The following is a 14,262-nucleotide window of genomic DNA, read 5'->3' as shown; positions in this document are numbered from 1 at the left end:
GATAGGACCTTTGGCTTTATTTGGTGCCTGTGCTGAAGATTGCACACCAGGTCCCAAGATGCTTACTAGCAGCCATGAACCTATGCTAGAGATTATCCTCACTTATGTGAATTGGCCTGGTCTGTTTATGGCTATTCAAGTAACTCCCACATGCTTAGTCATTAATTTAGATCATTCCTTTGCTTTTGGGGGGTGGGGGAGCAGGTTCCAGGAACTCAGCAGCCAGACGTGGTGGGTGTTATTTTGGAACATTGAGTGAAAGTGACTGCATTACTTTCCTGTGTCTTTCTCTTGTTACTGTAAATATTTTCACCGAACATTATGTATCAAATACTACTTTCGGATTATATCTGTGCTACGAGATCTGGGGGTGACGACAATGAAGTGCATGGCAGTGAATGACTCATACCACAGAGAAGGTAAGGAGACTCTAGGATCTCTTCCTGCCTTTGGCTGAATGGCTCTGATAATATTGGGGGGGGGGTGGAAGGAGAGAAGGAAGAGGGGCCTTGGAAAAGAGAAGGCAGAAGGCCAAAGGAATTGAGGGGTGGAATGAAAACTGAGTGTGGGCAGAATTGTGTTATCAGCTGGTATTCGAGTTTGGTCCTTTAAATAAACAGAATGACCAGCTTCTGTAGGGTTGATCATGTACTAAGGTCCAGTATACATCAGCATGGTAATAAAATCCCAAAGAATGGAGATGATCTTTTATAGAGCGTTGTTTCTTCCTCCTCCACCTGCTGTTCTTAGATTTCCTTCAGCTTCCTCTCACTACTCGGGAAGCAAACTTTGAAACTTCCTGTTTCTTTCTTCACCTGAGCTCCTAATAGGATCCACCTGTAATTGGCTCTGCCTGGGACTCACTCCACATGTGCTCTAGATCTTCTGCAAGCTCTCTCTCACACAGTCACCTCCACAATCCTGTGACATAATACACAGACAAATGTCCTTCTTGGCCTCTGTCTCAACAAGGTAAATATCTCCCTGACCTACTGGGACAGAAAGTCATGCACACAAAGCAATTGAAAGGAACTAAGGCCTATAACATTTAAGCAAATATTGGTGAGTCAGCAGTAATTTCATTACTATCATGTTTACAGTAGTAAATGTAGAACAAGAAATGTTTGTGAGCACCTCAAGTGACTGTTGTGGGAAAGCCACTGGCAGACATCCTCTAGAAAGCCACTCCACATTTTCAGTGACAGGGAGTTCTGTCATGGTCAGGTTTGGAATTGGAATACCAAAAGCATTTCCCTCAAAATGCAGGAAAATGCTCAGTTTCTTCCAAGCTCAATTTGATCAAAACAGACCCTGTTGCTATACCAGTTATGTTTTACCCGAGTCTAATAAGGTCTGAACTCTTCCTCAACTTCCTAGCAAGCCTTGAAAGCTCCTCCCTTCAAATACCTGACCATCTCTTTTTTGTGATTGGGTGAAGGAATGCCTCTTTCCACTCTTGCTCTTGGCATACTAATGAGAAAACTACTTATCCCAGCATTCCTGGCACCTGGAGCAGCAGGCCAGGCACCAGAAGGGGGGGCAATAAAAAAATTCCTCCTTTCATCTCACCCCTACCCAAGCAGTAAGGAAGGTAATGAAGCAAATGGGAAGAGGGATTTAAGAACATAAGAAGAGCCTGCGGCATCCTGTTCTCATAGTGGTCAACAAGATGTTTGTGGGACGCTTGCAAGCAGAAATTGAGCACAAGAGCCCTCTTGTCTCCTGCAGCTTCCAGTGGCGTAGCTATGGGGGGCAAACTTTGTCCTGGGTGAAGCCTCCATTGAGGCTCCCAGCCTGTGTGTGTACACAAATGTGCGTGGGGTAGGTGCCAAACTGGGTCTTTGACCTGGGTGAAATAAAGCCTAGTTTTGCCCCCGTTTCCAGCAACTGGTATTCAGAAGCCTAGTGCCTCAGAACATGGAGGCAAAGTATACCCATCATGGCTAGTAGCCACTGCTAGCCTTATCCTCCATGTGTTTATCTAATCGTCTTTTAAAGCCATCCAAACGGGAAGCCATCACTGCCTTGGGTGGGAGCGAGCTCCATAGTTGAACTGTGAACTGTGTGAAGAAGTCCCTTCTTTTGTCTGTTCTGAGTCTTCCAGCATTCAGCTGCCTTGGATGTCCAAGATCTCAAGTGTTATGAGACAAGGAGAAAACCTTTTCTCTACCCACTTTCTCTAAGCCATGTGTAATTTTATAAACTTCTATCATGCTGCCTCAGACCATAGCTGTCAACTTTTCCCTTTTCTTGCGAGGAATCCTATTCGGAATAAGGGAATTTCCCTTAAAAAATGGGAAACGTTGACAGCTATGCCTCAGACTCGCCTTTTCTCTAAACTTAAAATCCCTAAATGCTGCAACCTTCCCCCCCTAAGGAAGTTGCTTGGTCATTTTAGGTGCCTCTTCCTGGACCCTAAAATTTCTTCTTTGGTTCTGATTAAAATCCAGGCAAGAGAAGAACTTTGGGGCCATAATGATTGCCTAATATTTGGAAATGAGTACTATGATGTGCTGAGATTCATAATATGGAGCCAGGATATACGAGTTTGGGCAGCGTTACTGGTGAAGATTGGAATGAGATTAGAGCATGCCTATAGGCAATTTTTTTCAGGCTGTGTCCGGCTAAAAACAAAACAATGTAAGCGTCTGAGACATCCCAGTACAAAGCTTTACTCATCCATCCCAGGAACTGCAAAAGGCTGCTCAACTGGGAAACTTCAACCTGCCAGGAAAAAAGTGCTCCATGTTATTAATATATGGGATGCCACTCTGCTCATCCTTCACAGCTTTTTTTGCTCAAATGATCTAACTGGTAAAGGCACATTTGTAGTGAACACTGGCTCTCTACAGTAAGTCACAAGGGTCTCTTTAATCCCAGAAGCCTTAATGTCCTATGAAAAATGTGAGAATCCCCCAAAGCAGGCTTGAACCCAAACAGTTTGAAATGGCCTGTTTTGCATTTACACTGTGTTTTCTGCCCTTTTATTTCTGTTTTATCATTTTTCCTCTTTCTTCGTTATTTTAATAGCGCTCTTCCTAGTCATAACAAGCAACTTTTTCCGAATCTGGCTTTGATTGATTTTATTCTGCAGATGCTACTTATGGCTGTGAAAATGGGGTGGAAGAGGAAGAAGAGGGCAAAGAGTTTTTCTTTGCTATTGAGGCTGTTTTCATCCAAAGGGGAAAAGGAAGCGTTTGTTTGCCAGCTAGATTTCATTGCAGTCTGAAATTTGCCTGGTTTGCATATGAGAGCTTATTGATTTTGAAGCAGCCAACTGTGGCTCATGAGACAAATTCATTTCCAGCTATTGTGCCTGAAAGAGGGAATTGAATGGTGACCCCACCCTCAACCATAGCTATTTAGCAAGTTGTTTCCCTAGATATATAAAAATTAAAAAAGGGTTTTATATAATACCATACCCCAGTTCTTACATACAGATTTCCCTCCCATGCATAGTGGCTTCAACACCACAGCCAAGTGAGAGAATCCATGTATGAATAGATTTCCCTGCACCATGTCCAATTACACATTCATGTAATGTCTTCCCTGTTTCAGGAAGTTTTTTATGTTTAATGCTCTATTGTGTTTTTAATATTTGGTTGGGAGCTGCCCAGAGTGTCTGGGGAAACCCAGCCAGATGGGCGGGTGGGTGGGGTATAAATAATAATAATAATAATAATAATAATAATAATAATAATAATAATAATAATAGTTTGTGTATACGTGTGAGGGGGCCTCACTGTGGTGAGCACACTGCATGATCAAGCAGCAGAATGGCCCCACAGTACATCTTTCACATGGTTATGGCAACTGGGGCTATTCTGTGCGAAGGAATATTGAAAGTAGGGACTATGGGAACTTTGTTGAAGAGGCATCAATATACATTGTTGCCTCTTCAACAAAGTTCCCATAGTCCCTACTTTCAACTCTAGAAGAGTGTTTTAATTTGCAGGTTTCTGAGATCTTGCAGGCAGATCACTGGCAACAACTTTTCTTTTCTTTTCTTTTTACTTATTAGTTAATCCACTCCCCCCGAAAGGATGAATCTGGATTGAACAGATGGAAAATGTAGGGTGGCTATTTTTTATGCCGACGACAATGTGTGGACTCTGCAAAGATGTTGCAGGTGCAAGGGACACTGATCCCACAACAAACACCTTGAGTCAGCAGAGTCCATAAAAAGTGGTGATCTAACATTTAAGGTGACAGTTTGGGCCTTGGGCTCCTTTCCTTGTACTGCCCACAAAGGTCTGGTGGGGCGCAGAACAAATACCGGTACATTTTGCAGTCATTTTTTGTTTACGTCACCAAAACCAGTGACAGGATGCAAAATACATCAGGCTGGGAGCAACCACAAGGAAGGCCACACATTTATTCACATATGTCCATTCTACTGAGTCCTAAAATAACAACCACCATCACCACCACCAGGTGGTATGGGAAAACATGCTTCACCAACTTTGACTGATTTTAAAATGGCCTGCAACCACCTACTTGAGACTAATAGTCACTAAATGTTTCACTAAGGAGTCTAACCAAATAGTATACTGTACTTTATATTTTATGCATAATTTAGTTTATTTCTGCCAGTGATGGAGAAGAATACCCTGATTTATAAGATCCAATAGTCATGATCTCCAAATCACAGAACTCCTACTGAGACTTTTGCTTTCTGTTGTTTCCTCGACTATTCACTTATCAAACCTTTCCTTATAATCATATGGACTGGAAGCTTGGTGTTTGTTGGTTTGTTTTTAATTTAATGGAGCTGAGATTCTCAGAATCTGAATCTCTTTCTCTCTCTTTTTTATTCTTCATCTTCACTGTTGGAATTGTAAAACAGACCCACTGTACGTAATTTCTTGCTTTCTGCTGAACATCTTAAGCAATTGATATGGGAGAAGGTATGTTGTAAGAGCTACGTAAAAGAAAGGCACAATATTGAGCAAATATTTTTTTTTTAATAAGTCAGTGGGTTTGTTTACAGGGACAAGACATATTACTGCTTATTACATGTATCTGTGTAATAAGAAAAAGAAATGAAAGCATAATTAAACACGTCCCAAATCTCATTGTGTATCTTGGCTTGACACTTTTTGGACCTCTCCCCCTTCTGCCTTTCTTGTTTCCCAGGCTGAACTAGGCCATTAAATCTAGGCCAGTCTTTTCCAGTTATTCAAGAGTGATTATCTTTTTGAGAACAGTAAAACCCTTGCTGCAAATATTGGTTTATAGTTGTTGTATTTTCAGGTGTTTAACATGGTTCCTGAGTATGAAAGGAGAGCTCCAACAGTGCAGCGACCAAACTAAAAGAAACAGAGCTACTGCTTTTAGGACTTGACTTTGCTTTTATGCAGTTTATGATCCTTGTAAATAATGCACCACCCTTGTCTCCCTTTGGATGTCTATGAAGAGCACAGTCATTGCCTTACTGGGTGAGGCCAGTTGTCCATCTGGTCCAGAAATTCTTGGCCAGTTACTTGGTGCCTTTGGAAGCTGACAAGAAAGGCAAAAGTGATACAACTCCCATCATCCCTGAGCCCTGGCCTTGGTAGCTAGGGGTGATGGGAGTTGTAGTTCAAATAATCTGGGGACCCACAGGTTTAGAAAGGCTGGTTTAGGCTTTCCCTTGTTGCTCATCTATTCCCCAGTGTCTGGTATGCAGAGAATCACTAACTGATTTTTTAGCACTTTCCTTATGGCCCCCATCACTTAAACCAGTCCTCCCAGTGCATTATTATGAATGAAGGCTAACCATGCTCTCTCTGTTAGGATATTTAGAAAGAACCCCTCCTGCCTGCCCCCCCTTCTTTTTTAAGGGTGTGTGTGGCTTTCAGTCAAGTCTTTATTTCTGGATCTTTATTTCATACCTTGGTTTGACAAGAGCCTTTAAACCACTTTCCTCCTTCAGATGTCACAGAGGTTTAGGAAACCAGGGTATATTTGCTGAAGTCAGGCATGCGAGGAGAGACACAGCAAGCACACATTCTTAGCCTGGATCAACCCCATGGATTGTCCATACTGAGATCATAATGACACCTGAACCAGGCTGTTGTACTTTGTCAAACGTACACCGCAAGAGCTCATACTTGCTTTCTGGCAGAGCAGCCAAGAATATTCAGCTGAAAAATCAAATCAAATGGGAACAAAAGGAAGCCTTGATATTCATCACTGGGTAATAACATAGAGTAAGATGGCAGACCTTTCAGGATGGATTGCAACAGTATTAGAGACATGAATACAGGGCTGGCCCTGCTAGCAGAAGTCTGCGCAAGAACTTAGTCTAGTGTAGTAGGGCTTCCAACCCCTCCCACTTGGCTTGGGTGGTTGAGAGCAGGGCTGGGTTTAAGTCTGATGAGGCCCTAAGCTGCTGAAGGTAATGTGATATTTTAGGAAGCAGGCTAGCAGGCGGGGCCCATTACTTACATCATAGGAGCCTACACAACACAAAACACTTGATGTATGTAGGTTTTATTTTATTTGTTTTTATCTTATATTTTGGAAATGTACATCTAGGTTTTTTCCCTTTAAATTTTTTTGGGGCCTCCAAGAGAGTGGGGCCCTAAGCTATAGCTTGTTTAGCTTATACTTAAATCCAGCACTGGTTGAGAGAACCCCCAGAATAGCATGCAGTGGGAGGGGGAGTAAGAAACATTTGCATGGAAGGAGCTAGCACGTTAGCACTATTGTGAATTTATCCCAATGAGAACATTCATTATCAGTAATCTTTTTTTTAAAAAAATGTTTGAGATATTAATAATCTCTGTTGCTGAAGTTTCAGTGTTTGTGGGGAGAGGATTTAAAAATGGTAATCTAGTGATTAGTAAATGAACTTACTGGATGGTATGAAATTCACGGCATGTAATGCCTTAAGAGAGAATATTATGAAAATGATATGCAGGTGGTACATGACACCAGTCAAGCTTGCAAAAATCTATCATTTGCCTGATAATAAATGTTGGAAATGTAAAGAAACTGAAGGTACATTATTTCACCTTTGGTGGACGTGCCCAAGGATTAAGGCTTTCTGGGAGATGATTTATAATGAAATGAAAAGGGTGTTTAAATATACCTTTCTGAAGCAACCAGAGGCCTTTCTCCTGGGCATGGTCGGCCAAATGGTGCCAAAGAAGGACAGAACTTTTTTCATGTACGCCACAACAGCAGCAAGAATACTTATTGCAAAGTATTGGAAGACACAAGATCTACCCACTCTGGAAGAATGGCAGATGAAGGTGATGGACTACATGGAATTGGCAGAAATGACTGGCAGAATCCGAGACCAGGGAGAAGAGTCGGTGGAAGAAGATTGGAAGAAATTTAAAGACTATTTACAGAAATATTGCAAAATTAATGAATGTTAGAATGATGTCAGAATGAAGTTAAGTGGTTTAAGCTGCAATGTTATAAAGGTGTGTGTAAAAATGGATTGTTAACAGGTGAGAACCCAAAGTTATAATATATTATGTTAAAGGACTAAGATAAAAACAAAGGGGGAAAGAAATTGCTGAATTAACTAACTGAATTGGAATACAAAAAAGGGAGGCGTGAGGAGGTCAGGGAAACAAGGAAATGAATGTAAGGTATGGAAAGACTAATGTATTTTTTTAAAAGTGTTTTTTATCTTTTTTGTATTTTGTATTTTTTCTTTTATTTTTGTTTTTTGTTTTTTTCCTTCTCTTCTTTTTTTAATTCATGTAATTCTTTTCTTTGAAACCTTAATAAATATCATTTAAAAAAAATAGTAAATGAACCTACTGGAAATGTAAAACCTATTGCTGAAGGGATACCCTCATCTACTCAACTATAGTCACTGAATGTTTTTTGAACTCCAATAAAGCCTTCTCTTGTCTCCCCCAAATGCCTGAATTTCAGAAGTACTTGATTTATCTGTTGTCGTGTGATAAAATATCTGTGGAGCCTATAAACTGCTAATTGAAAGGACTGTAGATTGTACGAGAGCACATTTTCCTTCTCGGTTGTAAGTTCCTCTGGTGCATTTTGTCTTGTCCGCCAACCTTTTGTGTGCCTCTTTGTTCCAGTTCTTTTTTTCTTTTACATAACCCATGGATGTGTGTACTTGATGTGACAAATATGGCTTAGAGGTTTTGCCGCTCCCAACTCTTTTCATTGTGGATGCTTTCAGGATTTTTTTTATTTTTAAAAAATCAACCACTAGAGAAATCATCTTGCAGATCCCTACTGAATGAAAACATGCAAATCCTTGATTTGTAGCTCTCATAAAATGTGTTTTTGCCAGAATGTAAAAATTATTTATGTGGCAGAGAAGGTGAAATATGAATGCATATTTTCTTCTTCTAATGCACTCACAAAGGACAGGGGTTAGAAGTGACGTGATAGCTCAGTCAGTGTTTTCCAGATACTATCCTTATTTTTATGTAGATATTTTAATTTTGTAGGCTCAATAAGGCAAGTCAGGCTCTTACTTTATAGGATGATTTACTGGTTCCTTTCTCTGCTCACATTTGTTTCTGACGTTTTGTCCTCTGCTGTGTAATGCCACCTGCAGTCTGTTTGAATAATTCCAAAAGACATTGATAATCAGGGTTGGTTTACATGTTACTCGCTCCCCCAACTGCTGCTAGAAAGCTGTTCTATGTGCTGGGACCCACACACCAGAGAGGCATAGTTAAATGTCTCTTCTGCATGTGCAAGTCTAAATGCATGGAATTTTTGCATACTAACTTCAGGTTGACCTGGAATCCACTGATTCCAGTAGGCAAATCATCCACATATGTAGAGCTTGCCAGCTTTTCTAACCCTATATGCATGAATTGGATTTATCATTAATCTGAATGTTCTCTGGGGAGGGGAAACAAATTATTTGGGGCAGGTAAGGCTGCCTGTCAGCCATGGCACAGCTGCTTATTATTTTTCTAAAGTATTTCTTCTTCTTTTCGGGCTGCCATTTTACACCCACCCACACCCACCCACCCAATTTCCCAGACCTAGCATTGTTCCAGGGCGCGCGCTCTCTCTCTCTCTCTCTCTCTCTCTCTCTCTCTCTCTCTCTCTCTCTCTCACACACACACACACACACACACACACACACACACACACAAACCTTAAGAGATTATTCTGTCAAATGGCTGGCTTCAGGATGTGGAGAGAGTTCTTCCTAGGCTGCACACCTCCCCAGACCAAACTCCCTATTAGGGACGGACTTTGGTAATACGGCATCCAGAGCAAAGACAAAATCTGGTGCCCCTCATAAATATAGATATTTCCCCTCCTTGGCTTGGCAGTCTGTGCAGGGGAACTGCCCACACCACCCTAAATCTGGTGCTGCTCCTATTTCCCTCCATTGGTCTTGCTCCATGGCCTCATAGGGTGCTTTTGTCTGGATGGAGTGATGTAGGTGTGGTGTGGGTGTATGTTGAAACTTTACAAACCTATCAAACACTTGCCAAACCTGTTGTTGCACATACCTTTGCCCCTTGTCTTGCCCACCACTGGCATGCAGCCCACAAGAGCAGAGCCGTCTTTCCCATAGGCCTTAGTGGTGCATTGCACCAGGGCACCGGCCTCTCAGAGGCACCCCAGCGAGTGGGGAAGCTGCGCGGCTTTGCCAGCGGCCTCCACTTCCCCTGCATACCCGCCAGCTGCACCCCGCCAACCATATGGCTGGCGGGCATGCAGCTTGCCTCTCAAGTCTCTGTGGGAGGAGAGCGATCTCTGCAGAAGCTTAGGCTGAAAGCTGCACCCCACCAACCATATGGCTGGCAGACACGCAGCTTCCCTCCCAAGCCTCTGTGTGGATTGCTCTCCCACAGCGGCATGGGGGAGAGTTGCGCCCCCTGATGGCTGGCAGTGCACAGCTCCCCATCCCACTATCGTGGTAATTTGGGGGTGCTGGGTGGATATTTGCACCCCGACACCCCATCTGCTAAAGATGGCCCTGCCAAGGAGATTGCTCATGAGAGAATGTGGCTGGAAGGCTGAAAAAAAGTCCCCCATCCCTGTCCTAAAGAGGGCAGCAAGGCCTCTCTGGTAAACTCTCATGGTGCCTTTTTGCTGGTGATGTGACTGGCTTGCCCTGTGCCCTCTAAGCTAGCCTGCTGCCTTCAGGCCAGCGGAAGACACTGTCCCATCATCAGTGTTGAAGAAAGATTCAACTGCCTTTCTGCTCAGCTTTTGTACATGGTGCAGGAAGGGGTGCCATCTTGTCCTTTGCCTCAGGCAGCGAACTTTCTTGAGCCAGCCCTGAGAATCAGGCACATAAATCCATTGAAATCAGTGAGGTTTGAGCCACAGTAGATGTGACAGGCAGCAGCTCTGTTTAAATGTGCCCTGCTCATGTAGTAGGAGGGCTTGGGTTGGATCCTCTTTCTCTGTGACTTGGACAGCTCTGTTTATTGTGTCCCTCAGGTGCTCTTAACTCTATGTAGGCTGGAGAGACTCATGTCTTCTGCTAGGATTGTCCACTTCTGAGACAAGCCTTGGTCATTATGTTTTCTGCTAGAAACTGAACCTACTGGCGTATGAAACTCTTATTTTTTGCTGTCAGCAAGCAGTCACACTTAAATCTTGAGCAGAGAAAGCTTCAAACTTAAAGAAACACAATGAGCCTAGGAAAAAGATTCCTATTCTGCAGGCCTAACAGTTGAAGGAGTATTTGAAACATGTCTCTTGGCATGTTTGGTCTGCAGGGAAATACAACCAGCCGGTTGCTGAGAGGAAGCGGAGGAGTGTGATACAGGCAGGACCTGGAACTTCCTACCAAGAGGGTTATTCTGTCCTCTTCTAATGACCTTCCATAAGATCCAACTTGATGTCCCCCAGATGTTTTGGGCAAGAGCGCCTATCTGCCACAGCCAGCATGGCCAATAGTCTGGCATGATGGGAGGAGTAGTACAATATCATCTGGAGGTTAACAGATTTGGGAAGGCTACATAAGATGGCGAAACCCTTCATGTTTAGGAAGGTTTTTGACCATAAATGGTCGCTTCCTTTTTCAAGTGGGTTTTGCAGTGCTTCAAATTTCTTTTGATGGTTTTATAATTATTTTTAAAAGATCTTTTTATCTCTCTGTTGTCCTATGGCAGCATTAATGTATTGCTACTGTCAAATGGTTTTGAAAATTATTATTGCTTTACCTCGTGTATCCAAACTGCCTTGGCTCATTGGGAAAAGCAGGGTATAAATGTTTTTAATAAATAAATAAATGTCTCAGGGAGGATGAGAAATGAGGGAAAGAGTGGGAAGGGGAGATAATGTGGGGATAAACCATGGCCAGGCTCTGATTGATTGGTTGCCTAACCACTTCAGGCTTGCCACTCTTGTACATTTAGATCTCTTGACGCAGCTCTCCTTGTACAAAGGGAACTCAAAATGGAAGTACTTCAAAGACTTTTTTATATTGACACTGTGGTGCAACTGAGTTCTTCATGTAGAACAGAAAATGCGCCACGTGTGTTAATTAATTCAATGTTTCTGACTCGAGTTAACCTGGACTCTGTAACGGCAAACGTTCCTATTATTTCACTGTGTTCTCTTGGCCTTGTTTTCTTATATTCACTCTTAAATTAATGTTTAGTGTTTTTACTGGTCATCTGGAGTAGAGTATTCCTCCCCTCCTAACAAAACAATCTGCATCACAATATGCTTTCCTAGACAAACAGTACCCTGCTCCAAACTGAAACATGAAAAATAAAAATAAAAAACCACTGAAGGAGAAAAAGCACACTTGGCTAAGCTCCGTTTAACATTATCTGATGTACAGTATTTGTTATCCTTAGATGGTCTGTTACTGTCTTTCCTTTCCAAAGCAATGTGCCAGCAACCATGTGTGTGTGATCTGCTTATGCTGCACATCAGTCTAGACACCCACAGGGAAGTTGTCTAATTGATAGCACGTGCATTTGGGTCACCCCCCGCAGAAGAGTCAGAAGCCATTGGCCTTGGCAAGGTGCCCCATACCACTATACACACAGACACACACAGAGAGACCTATATCTACAAGGGGGCTGTTCAGCCATGCTTTGCAGTGAGTATATCTTTCAGGATGGCACTGATGCATCACTGTTCACTTGTTGTATGGCTGGCTCAGGCAGCTGAAATGACGTAAGTCACCTGTTGAGAACAAAGCAGGGCACTGGAGGGAGGCTATACTAACCTCTCCCATCCTCTCCAGATGAGTGACCAGTTGTCTGTTAGCAGACATTTGCATTGGCCAAATCCAACAAGGACAACTGTGTGCACAGCTGTAAGTAATGGATGGGGATGATTTTAACCTAGTGCAGTGCCTCCAGTAGATTGCATCCAGCATGACATCTTGTACATAGAAACTTGCTTTTGCAGTTGATTGCCCTTGACTGATCATGGCATCTATCACGTGGCTGTAACTCTCATCAGCCGATTGCCAATTATTATTGTTTTAAAATGCAATGCAACACACTTCCTCTTAGTAACCTTATTGCGATTGGCTGGATTGATGTATATGAGAAATGAGGATCTCAGACATATGCTTGACTATGCTCCTGTGACGTCGGAGAATGACACATAAGCATTCTAGCTCCTTAGGAGTAACCTCCAATACAGTGTAGGGCAGGGTTGGGGAATCTGGCTATTCATATCACAATGACAAGCATTCCTGATGACTGGGCATGCTGGCCGGGGCTGATGGGAGCAAGTCCACTGGTCAGGGATCATGGGAAATTTACTCCAATCACATCTGGAGGGCCACAGGTTCCCAACCCCTTCGACAGGCATCCTGAAGTGGTCTTGGCACTTGGCCCTAGTAAAAGACAGCTGCCTCCATTTCCAGCCTCGCATCTCCTGCATCATGTTCTGCTATCTTTGTGCCATGCCTTCAATATGATTGCAGATTTTTTTGTTTGATGTTTTTAATTTTGTGTTCCAAAGGATATTAGTCAGAGGAAGACGTTAGCGTCTAGAATTTCCTCTAGTCAATGAGGTACAAGCTAATTTCCTCTAAGTCAATGGATTGTATTTTATTATCTTCATTGCGAGGTCACTTTAAGTATTTATATGAATTTAAAAGGGAATTGCCTTCGGGACATCTGCTCTACCAGTTGTCAGTGCTGTAACACTGAGAGCAGAAGGAGCTGTCTGAGGTATCTTCTGGGGTGCAGAAAGAAACTTGCCACTTGAGAATATCTCAGTTTGTATGTGCATTTGCATAGACATATGAATTTCAGGAATGAGGTTCTGACCGCATAAGTCCCAGTGTATGGATATTAAATCTGTGGTTGTCTGACTTTTTTTAAAAGAATGATGCCACTAACATAAACAGGGCTTCCAAAACATTTCCCAGCCTTTCATGTTCAAGGCAGATGGTTCAAAATTGTCCAGCCTGAAGGTTCTGTAATTTTGTCTGATGACGATAGCTTTTTGCATATGCATGCTGGCTCCTTAGACTGCACACTTGTTCTGTTGCTTTCACACACTCCACTCTATAATAGTGGCCATACTTCTCATTCCTCAGAGGTGCATTTATTTTATGCATTTTAAATCCTTCCCCCTATGGCATTATCTCTGAATCAAGGTCTGTCTTCCTTTTTGAGGAAGTGCGTATTTTGTGGGGACGAAGTTTGTGGCGGAAGCCGCTCGGGCACCTGGGGCGGCGCACCCAGGGGCAGGGCGAGCCGCCCATAGGGGTGGGCGGAGGGCGGGGTGCACTGTGGGGGCTCTGGAGTCTGCCTGCCTCCTCCCACTTAGCTGCCCTACAGCTGGGGGGGGAGGCAGTGGGCAGGCCGTTTGGGCAGCACGGAGCCTGCAGGTGCCCAAGCCACCACGTCTCTCCCAGGAGAGACGCATGACTCAGGCATGCTGCAGGCCCCATGGTGAATGCTGCCCAGCATTTTGTCACCCCCCTCAGTGGGGACACCCGGGGTGACCTGCACCCACCGCACTACCCTTCTGCCACCCCTGGCCCAAGTTCAGTAGCGTAGCGAGCCAGGGGCAGGGTGGTGGTCTGCTCCTGTAGTGTGGCATGGTGCCTTCTGTGCACTGGGGATTGTTGTTATTGGTGTTTTATATTTTATTGTTATATAACACCCTGACCAGGGCTAGCCTGCCCATGAGGCAGACTGAAACAGCCACCTTGGGGAGCAGAATCCCACAGGGACACTGCTATCACTGCTGAAGAAGTGAGGAGAAGCAGTGGGGGTGGCTGCCAGTGAGATCCCATAAGATCTCATGGAACTCTGGTGAGATCCTGCCACAGCTTTTCCTCCACTGGCAAATATTTGAGGGGGCCGAGGCCTCCTAAAGTGG

General features: G+C 43.5%; 1 long non-coding RNA gene across 1 annotated transcript in view; it reads left to right on the top strand.

Annotated features, from left to right (window-relative positions):
- The first annotated feature begins 260 nt into the window (after positions 1-260).
- Positions 261-14,262, top strand: part of LOC308593479 — a 204,263-nt gene continuing 190,261 nt past the window's right edge. The window contains exon 1 of the long non-coding RNA XR_014010974.1: positions 261-419. This is a non-coding gene — a long non-coding RNA (uncharacterized lncRNA). The remainder of the gene's footprint in view (positions 420-14,262) is intronic.

This window comes from Podarcis bocagei (assembly GCF_964188305.1).
Source record: "Podarcis bocagei genome assembly, chromosome: 1".
Taxonomy (NCBI): Eukaryota; Metazoa; Chordata; class Lepidosauria; order Squamata; family Lacertidae; genus Podarcis; species Podarcis bocagei.
The sequence above is the reverse complement of the archived record's forward strand: the minus strand, read 5'-3'. Positions and strand labels throughout refer to the sequence as shown.